The following is a 16,607-nucleotide window of genomic DNA, read 5'->3' as shown; positions in this document are numbered from 1 at the left end:
ATTTCCCATCATCATCACACACATCAGCGTCATCCCCTTACTTCCTTACATCATCGAAGATCACAAAAGATACAAAAGCCCCTACGAAAAGTTACATCCTTTCACATAATGTCTTTTCCTACTTACTTCCTAATAGGTTTCTGATTATCTCCTGAGTTGACTCTGACCTGATAACTTCCTGATTGGAATCTGAGAAGTCATCCTGACAATTCCCTGACTGCATATTAATTATGGTAAAGGTCCCCTTTACCACCTGGCACACCCGGTGGTACCAAAAAGAAACTTTTTGGCGACCTGAACCCACAATTCCCTTGATCACTCCTTTTGTTCAACCTCCAGCACACCATCTTCTTGAGTAAGCATTTCTTCAACTTTGTCCTCCACATTTTGCAATTCTGTATCTCCCTGATCATCTACTATCAGCTGTTGCAAGCTTTCTTCTTCATTAATCTGCGCCTGCTGCATCAGATTTGTTTCAGGTACAGTCTTCTCCTTTTCTGCAACCACACTGTTTTGCCCCTGCTCTGCAATCTCTTCAGAAAATTTTTCCAATTCTTGATTATCTTTTTTCACATGCTGTGCAATTGTATCCACTAAAGTATCCAACATTGGAGTCTTTAGTACATCATCTTCCTGAACACCCTCTTTTTCAATCTATTTGCTGTCCTGTGACTGTTGCTCAAGGAGAGAGTTATATTTTTCATGTAACTCCTCATACTGAAATTTCGGTAACTCATACTCCTCCTTGTTTTCTTCTTTGGCAAATATTTCATATGGTTTAGACATCACTTCTTCTAGCCTGACTCCCAGATTTTGCCAAATTTGTTCTCCCTGCTTCCTCAGTTGAGCCTTCATGTCTTCAACCTCCTCAGGTGACAAGTACCATCCATCAATTGACAACTCATCATCTGTGCATTCTCTAATTTGCTTTTCCACATCTTTACAGGCTGCCACTCTATTCAGCAGAACTCTGTTGTCTGCTTCTAAAGCTACATTAGTATTTGCTAAATTCCCCAACTCCATAGTCAATACTGCTTTCCACTCATTCTGCCACACTTTGTACATTTTTGCATTGCTCTCTCTTCTGTGCAAATGACCCTGAAACATCTTTAACTTTTCTTCCATTTTCTGATTTTGCTCTGATGCTGCCTTGAGCTTCTCCTGCAACTCTTCAATTTCCTCCACTGTCATTGTCTTTTTACTCAACTGCCTTGCCAATTCTTCTTTCTCCTCCACAAGTTTTCCATTTGTCCTCTCCAAAAGTACACTGTTCATGTTCTGCTGCTCCACAAACTCCTTTAATATCTCTACAGACTCTAAGGCTTTTGAGTATGTAACATCTTGAAAAAATTGTTTAACAAGAGACTGTTTGATATCCTCTTGCTTCTTTCCACTCTCAGTCTCCTTGGTCTGCACGACATCTAACCTTCTTTTCTTCAACTTGATGGAAAGCTTCACCGGAGTTGTCTGAGCCCCCACAAGCTTTATCTGTCCATCTTCCTCTTCAGCCCAGAATTTTGGAATCTCTACATCTGTATTCAACCCCATAGTTTCCATACATTCACCATGTGAATACTTTGCTGACCACATACTCTTATATATGCCTGTCTTGGACTCATGATACTTCTTTGTCTTCATTTCCCTATCAATCATATGCTCAGAATCCAACAGTTCATGCTGCCCAAATACTTCCTGACTGTGTCCTTCCTGTCTGTCAACCACCTGTCTTGACCCTGATGGTGTCATCGCCCTCAATACACCATTACTCTTTACATGCATGAAAATTGCAGCAATCAAAGGTCCCACTTTTGTACTTCTCTGCACTCTTTTCTTTTCTTTGAAAAATACCTCTGAATGTATTCTTTCATACAACATTGTTGCCCATCCAAATCTCTTACCCTTCTCTGCCATGCTGAGAATTGCATAATTCTCTCTTGATATGTAATCCAACTTCACCAATAACATGACCCTTTCCAAAAACCATTTTATTTGCTGCAATCTCTCTGCATCAGACACATTTTTCAAAGCAAAATAATTGCGAGTACCTTCACTCTTCCCGAATTCTGCATCCATGTCCTCCTCAGATGCTTTGTCCACCGCATTATCAATTCCTTCAGGCAATCCAAATACTGTTGCCACTAATGCTGCTGACAAGTAAACTCCGTGTCCCACCAATCCATTACAATCTATAAGTTGCGCCATCATCATGCCTGTTTGAGTCGTGAAACGCCGGTGTGTCCATGGCAACTGTGCATACTCTAATAGCTGAATAGACTGCAGCCATCGTGCATGTCTGGGTTGGAAGGAATCGATCTCCACCTTAAAATCCATGAGATGATGCTCTGTTGCTTGTCTGGCCTTCATTTGAAGCGGTGTCAGCTGCTGTACATCCTCTTCCTCATCGTCGATCTCCACCATTGTTCCAGGGCTTGGCCTTGCCAATCTCAGCCCCCTCCTTTGCACCATCGCTTCAAAATCTGCAGCTTCTCTAGCTAACGGCGGCGTACGTTGGGCTTTCTCTTCACCTAGCAACACACTCTTTCTCTTCTGCATGGCGGGCACTAATGCTGACGCACTATTACTTGAGATGTCAAGTCCTCTGTCAATTTGAAAACACGAAAACGTGGTCTCACACTCCACCTTCACTTCTCTATTCATAATACCTCGTACCCCCAAATCGAGAAAATATATTCCCACCTCATTTTGACACTCTTTTTGAGGAACCTCCCCTTCAAATAATTTCAACCGATACCCATTCAGTGGTTTTCCAAACTGGTTCCCAACTTCATCCTGTAACACAAAAGTTCCTGGCCCTCTGACTTCTGCTATCTGATAAGGCCCTACATATCTCAGCTTGAGTTTCCCTGGTCTTGGCCCCAACTTACTGTTATATACCATGACCCAATCTCCTTTTTAAAAAAATTTGAACTTAATGTGTCGAGACACCCATGCTTTCCTTCTGTTCTGCACTGCTTCTGCCAAATAAGCACTCAGAATCCTATCCTCCTCCAATTTCAACAAGGATTCCTCCCTGAAAGGTATAGACTCTTCTGGAGACAGTCTATGCTCAGCTGCAATTCTCAGACTAGGAACTACAAATTCCATTGGTACTACTGCTTCTAGTCCATATACTAGCCTGAAAGGTGTCTGACCTGTTGTCACCTTGAAAGCTGTCTTGAAAGCCCACAAAGCAGAATCAAGCTTTGTATCCCAATCCTTCCTATTGTCCTCCACAATCTTCTTCAAAATTCTGATCAGGATCTTATTAGTACTCTTTGCCTGTCCATTTGCTTGTGGATAATACACTGTAGACTTCTTGTGTATTATCAGGTGTGACTCAGTCAACTTCTTGATTACTTTGTTGAGGAAATGTACTCCTTGATCTGAAACCAATTCCACACGACACCCAAATCTGGTCATAATATTCCTATAGAGGAATCTTGCCACACTTCCTGCAGTATTATCCCTTAGTGCCACTGCTTCAACCCATTTTGTTGCATAATCAGTAGCCACCAGAATATATCTGTTTTGAGTATTTCTTGCAGAAGGAATAATAGGTCCCATGAAATCCAACCCCCACTTTTGAAAAGGTTCAAGTGGTACCACTGGTTGCAAAGGCATCCTATCTGCATCATTTGGCCTTCCATCCCTCTGACAGACCAAACACTGCCTGCAATAGTTGTAAGCATCCTTATGAATACTTGGCCGCCATAACCCTGCCTAAAATACTTTTCTAGCAGTTACTTCATGAGAAAAGTGTCCTCCAGCATTGCCCCAATGAGCCTCTGAAAGAACTGCCTTTTGTTCAGCTTTCCCTGAAACACACCTTCTGATCACCTGATCTATTCCTTTCTTGTATAACATTCCTGATATTACCATAAATGATCTGCTCCTCAATGCCAACCTCTTCCTTCTATCTGAAGTCATCTCTTCTGGAAAAAAATCCTCCACCAAGAACTGAAACATCTCATCATACCAATCTTCTGGTATCAGACCTGTCACCACCTGAAACAGTCCTGCATCAGGTAATTCATCAGGCACTCCATCTGGTGGTTCTCCTGTCTCCAATCTGCTCAAGTAATCTGCAATGGCATGCTCTTTCCCCGGTGTATGCACCACACTATAGTCAAATTCCTGAAGTAAAAGAACCCATCTTGCCAACCTGCCTGACAACTGTGGTTTATTAACCATATAGATCAAATCTTGATGATCCACATGAAACACCACCTTATTGGCCAACAAGTAATGCCTGAACTTCTTCAATGCATAAACCATGCCTAAACCTTCTCTTTCAGTTACTGAATAGATCCTTTCAGCAGAGGATAGCACCCTGCTTGCATAATAGATAGGTCTAAACCATCCCTTCTCACTCTCTTGCATCAGGACTGCTCCCACTGCACAATTACTTGCATCCACAAATATATGGAATGGCAAATTCCAATCTGGAGAAATTAGAATTGGTGCCACCACCAACATCTTCTTCAATAATTCAAAGGCCTTTTGCTGATCAGTAGACCATAAGAATGGTACATCCTTCTTGGTAAGCTTTGTCAGTGGTTGACAAACATATGCCAAATACCTCAAAAATCTGTTATGCCACTTTACTTGTCCCAAAAACCTTGACAACTGCTTCAAGTTCTTAGGTATTGGTGCCTTCAGAATTGCCTCCACCTTCCTGGAATCAATGGCAATCCCTTCTTTTGATATCACATGTCCCAAAAGAATCCCACTGCTTACTGCAAATGCACACTTTTCAAGGTTCAAAGAAAGTCTAGCTTCCCTGCACTTCTGCAAACAGAGCCTGAGATGTCCCAAATGCTCATCTTTTCTCCCAAAAACACTGAAATCATCCAGGAACACCCTCATAAAAGTTGTCAAGAAAGGAGCAAACACTTGCTGAACCCACTTCTGAAAAGTAGGAGGTGCATTTTTCAATCCAAACCCCATCACATTGTAAGCAAACACTCCCCATTCTGTAATAAAGGCTGTTTTTTCTCTGTCCTCCACTGCCATCCTGATCTGATTATAGCCACTAAAACCATCCAAAAAGCTATACATTTCATGTCCTGCAACCGCATCCAACATTGTATCACAATATGGAAGTGGAAAAGGATCAGTCAGTGTGGCAGCATTCAGCTTCCTCCAATCCACACAAACCCTGATCTTCCCATTATTCTTTGGAACAACCACTATTGGAGATAACCATGTCACCTTGTCAACCGGGTAAATGAAACCTACTGCCAAAAGCTTGTCCAATTCCTCTTTCACCTGCTTAGCATAACTTGGGTTTAATCTGTATCTTTGTTGTACCATTGGGACTGCATCAGCCTTCAGGTTGATCCTGTGTTCACAAAAAGCTGGATCCACTCCTTTCATGTCACTGTAGTGCCAGGCAAATACATCCTTGTATTCCCTGAGTAAACCCTGCAGTCCTCTTTTAAAATTCTGATCCAAAATGACACTGACCCTGACCTTCTGAGAATTCCCCTCTGTTCCTAGATCCATGTCTTCCAAATCATCTTCCCTTACCCTTGAACTTTTTGAAAGATATTCCTCAAAATCTTTCTCTGCCCTGATCTCTACCTGTTTCTGTTCTGCCTCCAAATCAGATCCTTCAGGAAACAGCTTTCTCTTGCACAATTTTTTCTTCAATTTCTCCACCTTGGGATCATTAGCTACATATTTCTCTGCAATATTTTATACATCCACTTCAAATATTGGAATGACAGAAGAATTTACCCTCAAAAATTCCTCTTCCTCATCTTCTTCCAATTTTGGAGCCATATTGATTGTTTCTGCATGCAAAGGTCTGCAATCAGGTGGAAGTATTTTGCTAGCCACCATCTTCATTCTCACCTTTTTCTTGCCCTGTCTCAATATCACATAATCTGCTCCCCAATGTTGCTTGACTTTTGTTGCTCTAAGCCAAGGTCTCCAAAGAATCATAGGATATGACTGAGAAGACTTTTCCAACTGCAACACCACAAAATTAACTTTAAACTTGAGACCTCCAATCTCAATTTCCTTATTCCTGAAAATCCCTAATGGCTGGATCCTCCTCTGATCTGCCATTTTCACTTGAAATGGTGCCGGATCCCAACAAGTAATGTTCATCTTCTTGCATGTTTCCTCTGGAAGTACATTCACTCCTGATCCTCCATCAATCAACACTCTTGGCATAAATATCTGCTCCATCTTAACACTGATCACTGGAACTTTGTAATCAACATCTGCAGGTTGCATTTTTGCTACCTCAATCTCCTGATCCGGATCTTCATCTGTCTGTAAGTCAATCGGATTCTTTCCCCCATACTGTTGTTGTAACTTCTGCATGAATTGGTCTGCAAAGCTTGGTACCAAACTCAAAATCTGCCTCAAATTGATCTGAGTAGGTGCTTCCATTAATGCATCAAAAAACTCCTCAGACATCTTGACTGCAGCTTTCTTCTGTACAGTCAGCGCCTGATCATGTCCTTTACCAACTCCTTCCTGTATTCTGTCTGCCGGATACCTTACTATTGCCTCAGGGACTTCCTGAATTTCCCTTCTTTTATCCTCCTATCGCTTGTTCACTTTATTTATCTCCTTCAATACTCCCATTCTAATCTGGTCCCGAACCTTCCAGTCGATTGGTTGTTGTTCTTCTTTTTTCTGAACCTTATCCCCCTTTACCTTTCCTGACGACCTGGTTACCACCATAGCTCCAGGAACATTATCCCCCTCTTTAACTCCTTCAATCGAGACACACTCTGTACAATCACATTGGAACAGGTTGCTTGATTCCCCTCTTCCACAGCAGCACTCATTAGGCATCCGGGCCCTATCAGGCTCCACTTTGGCATTCATCAAGAATTCTTCGGATTCCTGTTCTTCTTCTTCCAACATGACAACATTTAACTGTGCAGGAGGCCTTTGTTGAGGCTGGCCGCCTTTATTATTATATTGTACTATAGGGATCCCCCTCTCACTCCTGTGTTTGCACCACAGGGTGCATTCAGGTCCCTGTCTGTGCCCTTGTGTTCCACAATAGGTACACGGTAAATTTCCTCCCATTCTGTCCTGATTCCTTTGATTACCCCACACTTCTTGGGCTTGAAGTCTCTGAATAGGACCTGAATTTCCCCAGTTTCTAAAATTCTGTGGCCTTCCCTGAGGCCCTCCTGCAATCATGACATTCGCTGCAGGTGGATTCATTCTTTGCTGCACCCTTTCTGGAATGCGTCCCCGATAATTTGGATTGTACCAACATCTTTCATCACTATGGCCAAAAACTTGACGTGTTTGACAATAAGGCCTCTCTGGCATACCCAGTTTTGTAAGACCCAAATTCTTCAATTGACTGACAATCATCTGACTGATGTCTTCTTTTCCAGGAACTGTCTGCTCCCTGCTTTTACCCTTTTTCTCTTTGTCCTTCTCCTGCCTGGAGGATTTCTTCTTTTTCTTCTTACTTTTCTTCTTCTTTTTCTTTTTCTCTGACCAATCGTCATCTTCTTCATCAGAATCCTTTTCAGACTCTGAGTCTTCCTCATCTGAGGAGTCATCTGTTTCTTCATCATCTTCTTCATCCTCTGAATCTGATTCTTCCCTTTTGGAAGATTTCTTTCTCTTCTCAAGGCTTCCATACCTTCTTTCTGCCCTTGTGGCTGCTTCCACCAACTCATTGAAATATGCTTCATTGTTGATCACTCCTCTTCCTGCTACTGAACTGCGCAGCTCCAGATTCAATCCTCTACAAAAATAATCACCCAACTGTTCAAATGATGGCCTCTGTGCTGCCAACAATCTGTTGTTGAGGTTTCTAAATTTCTGAGCATAGTCTTCCACTAGCAATTTTCTTTGCTTCATCTTTCTCATTTTGATCAAGATATCCTCAGGGGTCTTTTCCTCCCTGAATCTTGCCAAAAATTTGTTTCTTAATGCTTCATATGTTGGAAAAGCTGCAATACCATACTGCATAAACCAAGCCATTGCCTTCCCCTGCAATGTGGCAGCAAAATGCTCCTTCTTGGTAGCATCATTATGGATCACATTGTATCCACTTGCCATCCACCTGGTCTCAAACTGCCCCACATGACTGTCAGCATCCTCCTTGGATTTCCTGCTGAACTTAGCCGCCCCCACTTTCGGGTTGGGTACTGGTTGAGCCATCACTACAGGTTGTGGTTGGAGTTGATTCACTGGTACTGGTACCGGTACTTGTCCTTGATTTATTTGTCTCAAAGGGTCAAATGGTAATGGTGGTGTGTGTGTTTGAAACTGCATCCTTCTTGGTCTAAAAACCTGATTGACTGCTAATGCTCCCACAAACCTTTGCAAGTTCAGATTAGAAATCTCCTCATTCTCTTGCTCAAAATCTTCGGTATTGCCAGAAGAAGTACTACTTTGCCTTTCAGGAGTTGACGGTTGACTGCCTTCCTCCTCTTCTTCTATTGCTGCGGATGAACCTACTCCTTGCCTGCTACTAAAACGTGTCCAATAAGGATGTTGTGCAGACTGGCGACCATCCTCCTCTTCACTCATACATTAAGTCGGCTTGCCAGTTGCTTGTCGGCTGAGAGCGTACTTCCTCCGAAGTTCCAAGTATCTCCTGAGTTGCCGGATGTTCACAAACGACCAACTTACAGGGAGATTATATATGCCAACCGGATGAATGCACCGGAAGAGGATCACCACTTTGATTCTTATACACTTCTGCACATCCCTAGGCAATTGTGGAAAGTACTCCCGCAGAAAAATTCTGTCGTACTCCTGCTTTTCTTCTTCCTCTGTTACCCAATTGCGAAATCTAATTAGCAAATCATTTCCTTCTTCCTCTTCTGACTCCCAATGTCGAAATTCATATAGCAGGTCTGTAACATCCTCCTCTGTCATCAGAAACACTTCAGTCCTCTATGCCACAGGTAAGGAACAGATCCGAAACATTTTGCAGGATCGCCAAAGTGTAATGGGGTTGATCAGGAAAGGCTTAGACAGATTCTGCATATTCCCTGATAATTGCCTAACACTTAACCAACCACCAATACAGGACTACACAGTATGTATGCACTTCAAACCTTCAGATACTTCATCGACAAGATCAAAGGGAATACATATATCTCATATTTATACTCAGGATTTCATCAGTTATTCATCAGACATAGATCAGAATCAGAACAGACAATAAACAGATAGATATAACTGCCGCCTTCCATTTCCCATCATCATCACACACATCAGCGTCATCCCCTTACTTCCTTACATCATCGAAGATCACAAAAGATACAAAAGCCCCTACGAAAAGTTACATCCTTTCACATAATTTCTTTTCCTACTTACTTCCTAATAGGTTTCTGATTATCTCCTGAGTTGACTCTGACCTGATAACTTCCTGATTGGAATCTGAGAAGTCATCCTGACAGTTCCCTGACTGCATATTAATTATGGTAAAGGTCCCCTTTACCATGGTGGAAGAAACTCAACGAACATTAGAACCTGAACCCAAACATATCCAGATGTCGGACACAGTGTTTCCCACATAAGTTCAACCTCACAAGAACTACAGGCCGTTAGCTATACCGAATATCATTCGGGAAGAGAGTGAGGGTAGGACATCTGAAAGTGGACATACACCTTTCCTACTAGAGAGAATGTTTGGTGAGGGAATACCTGACCCCCTTGAGGAAGTGGAGATTCCATCTTCACCATTCTCTTGTCAGGGTCCTACATCCCACAAGATGCCATTAAATGTTTCCAAATTGATGGATTTCATGTCTTCAGAAGTTAGAACCACCATCATGTCCAAACTATATAAAGACCCCGAGCTAGTCTCAGCTCTTCGAGCCTTCCTCAATGGAGAATTACAGGCCGGATTACCACAGTTTGCACATATGAACAAACCTGACTCGGTAATGAATGATGAGGAACATTTAGCACCACCATCTGACCTAGCGGGACATGAATCTGTAATTGAAGTACCCGCTAACAAGTTGGGGCAATACTTTGAAGGTGATGAATCTAATGCTACTCTACCAATCACTACTAAAGGATTAACTGTAAAGGGAGTCCTTGACGGTGGTGCGGGAGTCAGCATGGTGACAAAGAGTTGTTGGGAGTCTATGGGGTGACCTCACCTTGAAGCCACAAGCGTAGTGGTAAAAATGGCTAATGGATCTATTGTTACGCCTATTGGAATGCTAAAGGATCTCAGAATCAAGGTCTTGGGACACAAGGTAAGGCAAACTTTCATTGTTATGGATTTTTCCAAGCATCCTATGTCATTTGAGATGATCTTAGGGCGTCCATTCATGAGGAAAGCAAAAATGGTGCATGACTGGTCCAAAAACCACGTCTACTTACAGTTCCAAGACTCTGTCATTCGAGTTGATCTTTTAAGTGGTTGAACGCATCCTCTAGGAAATAAATTCATCATTGATAATCGATCAAACACAACAATTCACTCAGCTTCATTACAGTATTGTTACACATGTAACGAAGACACGAATATTGGGGAGAACTCTCCTTATATGGATATCCTACCTGGGATGACTGAGTCGGACAATGTGGATTGGGTCCACCTAGCAGCAACCATAGACACTTGGGGAAATAGGGGGACGACCTGGGTAACACCTGAGGGGGATGAAATGCCTGTACCCTTAAATATGCTACAAGCAATGCATATCGCTTCTGACAAGACTCATCCTAATGTAACGAAGAAAACATACAAGTGGGTCCCTAAAGCTTCTTTAGTGACCATAGCTAGTGCTAAAAAACAGAAGCCTTGTAAGAAACGTACCACTCGCTCCAAGAAAAGTAAGAAAATGTTGCGATGGATCCCTAAACGACTATTGGAAGCCCAAGTCTACTATCAAGGAAATGATCAAATCTGGGTGCCAAAACGTAGATTGTGCTCTTACCTATCACCTGACCCATGTGAGCCCAATCCCGTAGCTCCAAAACGAATCAATGATCGTGGAAAGAAAAAAATCACAGAATGCTACACACCCGCTCCCGAGCTAGTTTGGGTACCAAAGAAAGAACGATTTGTTCCACCTAGCTCAGGAAGGGGGCAGTCCCATGAAGCTTCTAGCTACTCATGTAATGCATCCGTAGAGGTAAAATCTTCTCCACAGCCTCCACCTACAATAGTGGACCTCCATAAAGATACAAAGGAATCCACACCTCCCAGTGTTCAAGAATCACCTAATGAACTACTTCAAGTTCGATCTTGGGAGAGTACCTTACCATCCTTGCAACTCGACGAGGCGCCTAAGGTAATAGAAAACTACTGGCAAAAATCTCCACCTATTACCAACTGGAACAATTGGTTTCAAAGGGTGACAAGCTCATTTCAAACGGTATGATCTACCCAAGAAAGGGGGGAGTGTTTGCTGACAGTCACCATTCATTTGTTTCCCTCTCAACCTTTTTCCCTGACCTCTCAATCACCAATCTTAGGGAATGTACATATAAAGCTTTATACTCACAAAAAACAAAAAAATAAAGAGCAAGAGCAATTAGCAAACGAGTATGCACAATAAAAGTCAAAACATTGACCCAGACCTACACATTTACATCCGGTACACTGAAACAAAAACCTATGTCATGAAACACCTTTGATCCTCATCACTTGAGTGATGGAGGGTAGGTAAGATTAGTACGATAGGAGTGTTTCTATTTTAGAGTTGAGTGATTAGCAAAGTTCTCTTTTCCCACTAATGTGCCTCCTGGAGGTATTCCTTTTGTTTCCTAGTGTGTACAGGAGCGTGTTGCTATTGATAGGATTTGGACCTTCATGGAATCTTTATCTCAACTCACTCTTCAAATCAAGCGCGACCATCGACACAAACAGGTGTTTCTTTTCCATTAGCATTGCCCCTTATCTTTTTTGCATCTATGATTGTCTGCTTTAATTGTGATTGGTAGCCTAATATTCAATGCATTTGCTTAGTATCAAACATTTAATTCAATGTAATCTTTTGTCATAATCAGTTGTCTAGGTTTAAAACTCAAGCAGTCCGACTAAGCTAAATTGACCAAGTTAGGTGTTAGAGATCTCCTCTTAATACCATGGGGAATGCCTTCCTAATAATTAATGGTTACTTAGGTTCTTAATCCGATTTAGGCAGCATTATGTGAAATGTACTAGGGCTTTCTAGTGGGCTTGACCCTATTGACCTTTAGCTTAAGTATTATAAAGGGAGTTTACTAGTGTGATGAGCCTGGGGAGGTGTATCAGTGTTATATGACCCCCCAAAGTTACAAAATTAAAATGCTGAAATGAACAAACAAAAAATCAAAATGCCACACTGTAAAATCTTAAGCTGGAAGAGAAATCTCAGCTTGATTTGGTACTTCACTCACATGTATTGCCTATGGTACTAGAGCCCTAGAGGTTCCCAGTATGGGCGCTTTTACTTGAAAAGCAAAAAACCCAAGGCATACAAAATAAGCACACACATCAAAATTGAATCACTGTGAAAAGACTTTGGGGGGTCAAAGACAAAGTAATCAGTCAGGCGAGGATTTCATGAGAAATTCCTTTTATGGTAGCTTAACTACAAGGTCTTCTAAATATAGCCTCTAGTCAGCCCTCGAACATGAATACTTGGCTCTCGCGATTAAACAACTTAATTGACCACAAAAAATTAGGAAGCTTACCCATGGTATTAATATTCGATCTCTAGTGCCTTTCGACCGTCAAATTAGCGACCCCAGACTTGTTTAAATTGTTTGAAATTCTTTTACCAATCAATTTGTCTACCTAAAACTGCATATGCTTTTTAATCACTTATGAGAATGCAATTACTGTGCCAATGTTGTTTGATTTTGTAGTGACTAAAGAAGGCTAAGGACATTCATCTCATGCTCTTCCACCTCGACGAACGAGCTTCAACTCAATAGCTTCCGAGGACGGAATCTACATCAGGAAGGGGGGCATGTTAACCCTCACGGCTCACGGACACCCCATCACCTACGACGGACGTGTATTATGTATTTGGTAGAGTCAGGTACCGGGCTTGTCGGACCAATAGGAAAAGGGTAAGAGTGATCGCCGATGAGAGGCGCACTCTAACAGGGACATTCAAGGGATTAGTTGGCTAAGCATGGGCACCCAAGTGTGAATGGGGTGTGCTCGTATAAAAGCCAACTAAACCTAAAATTCACTCATTCTCTCATTTGTGCAATAGAAGAGTGCTCTTGCTCCATCTCCATCTCCATCTTCTTTTTCTTCACCTCCTCGTGTGTGTGTGTGTGTGTATGTGTGAGAGAGAGAGAGAGGGAGAGTGTGTGTGCGATCGAGCATTACGAAGGCACGACGGCGGCGAAGCGGTTGAGCACGGCACAACTGCAGCTTCTTCTTCATCGCAGCGAGGAATCCTCCACGGCAGGAGCATAGAGCGGTGAGTGACACACCATTGCCCTCTTTTGAGCTTGCTAGATTAGTCTTGTTGTGTGCTTGGAGCCATTTGTGGCTCTCACATGGTGTATCGGCAAGTCCCTTGCTTCGACAGTGTGGCAAGGAGTGCACATTTTTTAACCCTCACGGCTCACGGACACCCCATCACCTACGACGGACGTGTATTATGTATTTGGTAGAGTCAGGTACCGGGCTTGTCGGACCAATAGGAAAAGGGTAAGGGTGATCGCCGATGAGAGGCGCACTCTAACTGGGACATTCAAGGGATTAGTTGGCTAAGCATGGGCGCCCAAGTGTGAATGGGGTGTGCTCGTATAAAAGCCAACTAAACCTAAAATTCACTCATTCTCTCATTTGTGCAATAGAAGAGTGCTCTTGCTCCATCTCCATCTCCATCTTCTTCTTCTTCACCTCCTCGTGTGTGTGTGTATGTGTGAGAGAGAGAGAGGGAGAGTGTGTGTGCGATCGAGCATTACGAAGGCACGACGGCGGCGAAGCGGTTGAGCGCGGCACGGCTGCAGCTTCTTCTTCATCGCAGCGAGGAATCCTCCACGGCAGGAGCATAGAGCGGTGAGTGACACACCATTGCCCTCTTTTGAGCTTGCTAGATTAGTCTTGTTGTGTGCTTGGAGCCATTTGTGGCTCACACACGGTGTATCGGCAAGTCCCTTGCTTCGACAGTGCGGCAAGGAGTGCACACAATATGTCTCTCATTTGGTCCAGTGATCATCAAATCATCCACATAGAGAATCACAATGAGAAGTAGATCACCCTCATAATTTACATACAATGTGCTTTCTATTGGACTGTTACAAAAGCCTCAACTGATCAAATGAGTGTCAGCCTTCTCATACCAAGTACGAGGAGATTATTTCAACCCATACAAAGATTTCTTACATTTGCACACTTTATCTTCCTACCCTTTAATGACAAAACTGTGAGGCTGCATTACATAAACTCCCTCACATATGTCACCATTCAAGAAAGTAGTAACAATGTCGGACTGATGTACATCCCAACCAAAATGAGCTGCCAATAGCTCAAGAGTACACCCGATTGGATGGGACCACAACAGAGGCAGTTCTAGCGGCACCTGACAGGGACGTGGGCATTACACCTATCATTGGCAAACACATAGAAAATTCATAGTAGAGTTATACAAGAGAAGTGTGAAAGAACTGCCATTTGCAGCAGTAAGTGTTAGGTAAAGGCGGTGGGCCTCAGTCCATAGTTGTCACCTTTTTGCATCATCTGCACACCTGGCACTCATTTCTTTTCAATAATGCGTCTCGCAACCACGTGAAGTGTCCCCAAAAAGTGGTCCTCATGATGACCTTTCTGCATAAGTATCACAAGAAAACACCCACGTCGTGTCCATACTTCTCCGCGTGCAAGTATTAACCCCATTTGCCCTCCTGACGCCACTAGATGCCATCTGACGCACCTGCTTACCTCATGTCGTCGGCCCGCGGATAGCTTCCTCGAGAAGTTTTACGCACTACCAACTCCTCCTTATTGTAGAAAAAACACAGTGGTACTGGTAATAGTGAAAATCGATGCACTATGTACACCCTGTCCTACCTGTACACATGTGGGCCCCACGTAACCACCTGGCTCTGAAAAATGGGCAATTCTTTATTTGATGCACCATGCATGTATATGTTCATATGCGCAATCCCTTGCTCCAAAAAACTCCTGACATAATTTGCCCATCCCCTAGCCTGCTAGATCATTCATGATCAGCAGCAAGAAAGAGAGATATGAGACTCGCCCCATCACAGGTCTCCTCATCCTTTACCAACATTGCTTGCTCCACAGACAGCTCATCTTGCTCCACCATCATTAACCTGGCATGATATAATTTAAGACGCAATCCATTTACCCTTGACTTATGTAGAATCTCATCCAGGTTAGCCAACTGATATGTACCATTTGGAAAACACTCCACTACCTTGAAAGGGACTTCCCACTTAATCTGAAACTTCTTTTGGAAGGTGTTGTCTAGCTTACTGTTGTAACAAAAAACTAAGTCATGCTTCTTGATACCCTTACTTTTGACCTTTTCATTTATCTTTGCCAAAGCCTTATTCTGCATCTGCCCATAATGCTCCAATGCGCTCATCCTATCCAACTGAACCTCCTGTAACTGTAAGAGCCTCTCTTTGAATGCATTACTAGACGGCCCAAGTAGCTTCTCTAGCATCTTTACTGCAGGCAACTCTACTTCCACATGCAATAGTGCTTCCTTTCCATATACCAAATGAAATGGAGTAAACCCTATACCTATCTTCACCGAAGTACGGTAAGCCCATAATGCACTAGGCAATTCCAAATCCCAATTCTTTCCTTGGTGCTCTGTCACTTTCGAAAGAATCTGTACCAACTCACCATTGAATCTTTCATTTAAGCCATTACATTGTGGGTAATAAGGAGTGGTATGCTGGTTCCTAATCTTCATCTTTGCGCATAAGAAGTCTAGCAGTTTAGCTCTAAATCCTGGCCCCTTATCTGAAAGTAGCTCTAATGGCACCCCAAACTTGCAAAATATTTCATCATACACAAATTTTGCCACATCCTTTGCAGTGATCTGTTTTACTTCTATAGCCTCTGCCCATCTAGAAAGATAGTCCACTGCCGTCAAAATATAGCTTTTGCCCCTGCTTGTGATAGGTAACGGGCCTATTGCATCAATCCCCCACTTTTCAAACACATCAAACGCCATAATGGTTTTTCATAGCTCTGGCTTCAACACTCTCTTCCCAAATGCTTGACACCTATTGCAAGACCTACACCAATGGTGAACATCCTTGTGCAAACTAGGCCATACATACCCCTCTTGCAAAATCTTATGCAAGGTGATCTTTAGAGCAAAATGGCCACCACATGCGCCTTCATGATTCTCTTCCAACACTCTGTAAAGCTCCTCCCGCCAAGGTACACGTCTCAACACGAGATCAGCCCCTTTCATGTATAAGACATCACCAATCAATTTGTACATGTATGCTCTACACACAAAACCATACTTCTTAGACTTCTAAATCTCCTTTGGAATGATTCCTGTTAGCAAAAACTCCTCTTCTTGAGCCAAACCTTCCCGGCCATGATAAAGAGGTAAAGTGGTCCTCAACATAAATATCTCCCCAATAATGCCTTGAGCTGCTTCATGTGCCTCTCCATTTAGAGCAAGTTCAATGTGTCTGATGCTCCA

The 16,607-nt window shown here is 42.8% G+C and overlaps 1 pseudogene; it reads right to left on the bottom strand.

The window, feature by feature from the left end:
• Positions 1–315: 315 nt before the first annotated feature.
• On the bottom strand, positions 316–6,885 carry LOC147419873 (uncharacterized; annotated as a pseudogene).
• Between the last annotated feature and the right edge of the window lie 9,722 nt (positions 6,886–16,607).

Source organism: Adiantum capillus-veneris, chromosome 29, assembly GCF_014529385.1.
Source record: "Adiantum capillus-veneris isolate H3 chromosome 29, ASM1452938v2, whole genome shotgun sequence".
NCBI lineage: Eukaryota > Viridiplantae > Streptophyta > Polypodiopsida > Polypodiales > Pteridaceae > Adiantum > Adiantum capillus-veneris.
The sequence above is the reverse complement of the archived record's forward strand: the minus strand, read 5'-3'. Positions and strand labels throughout refer to the sequence as shown.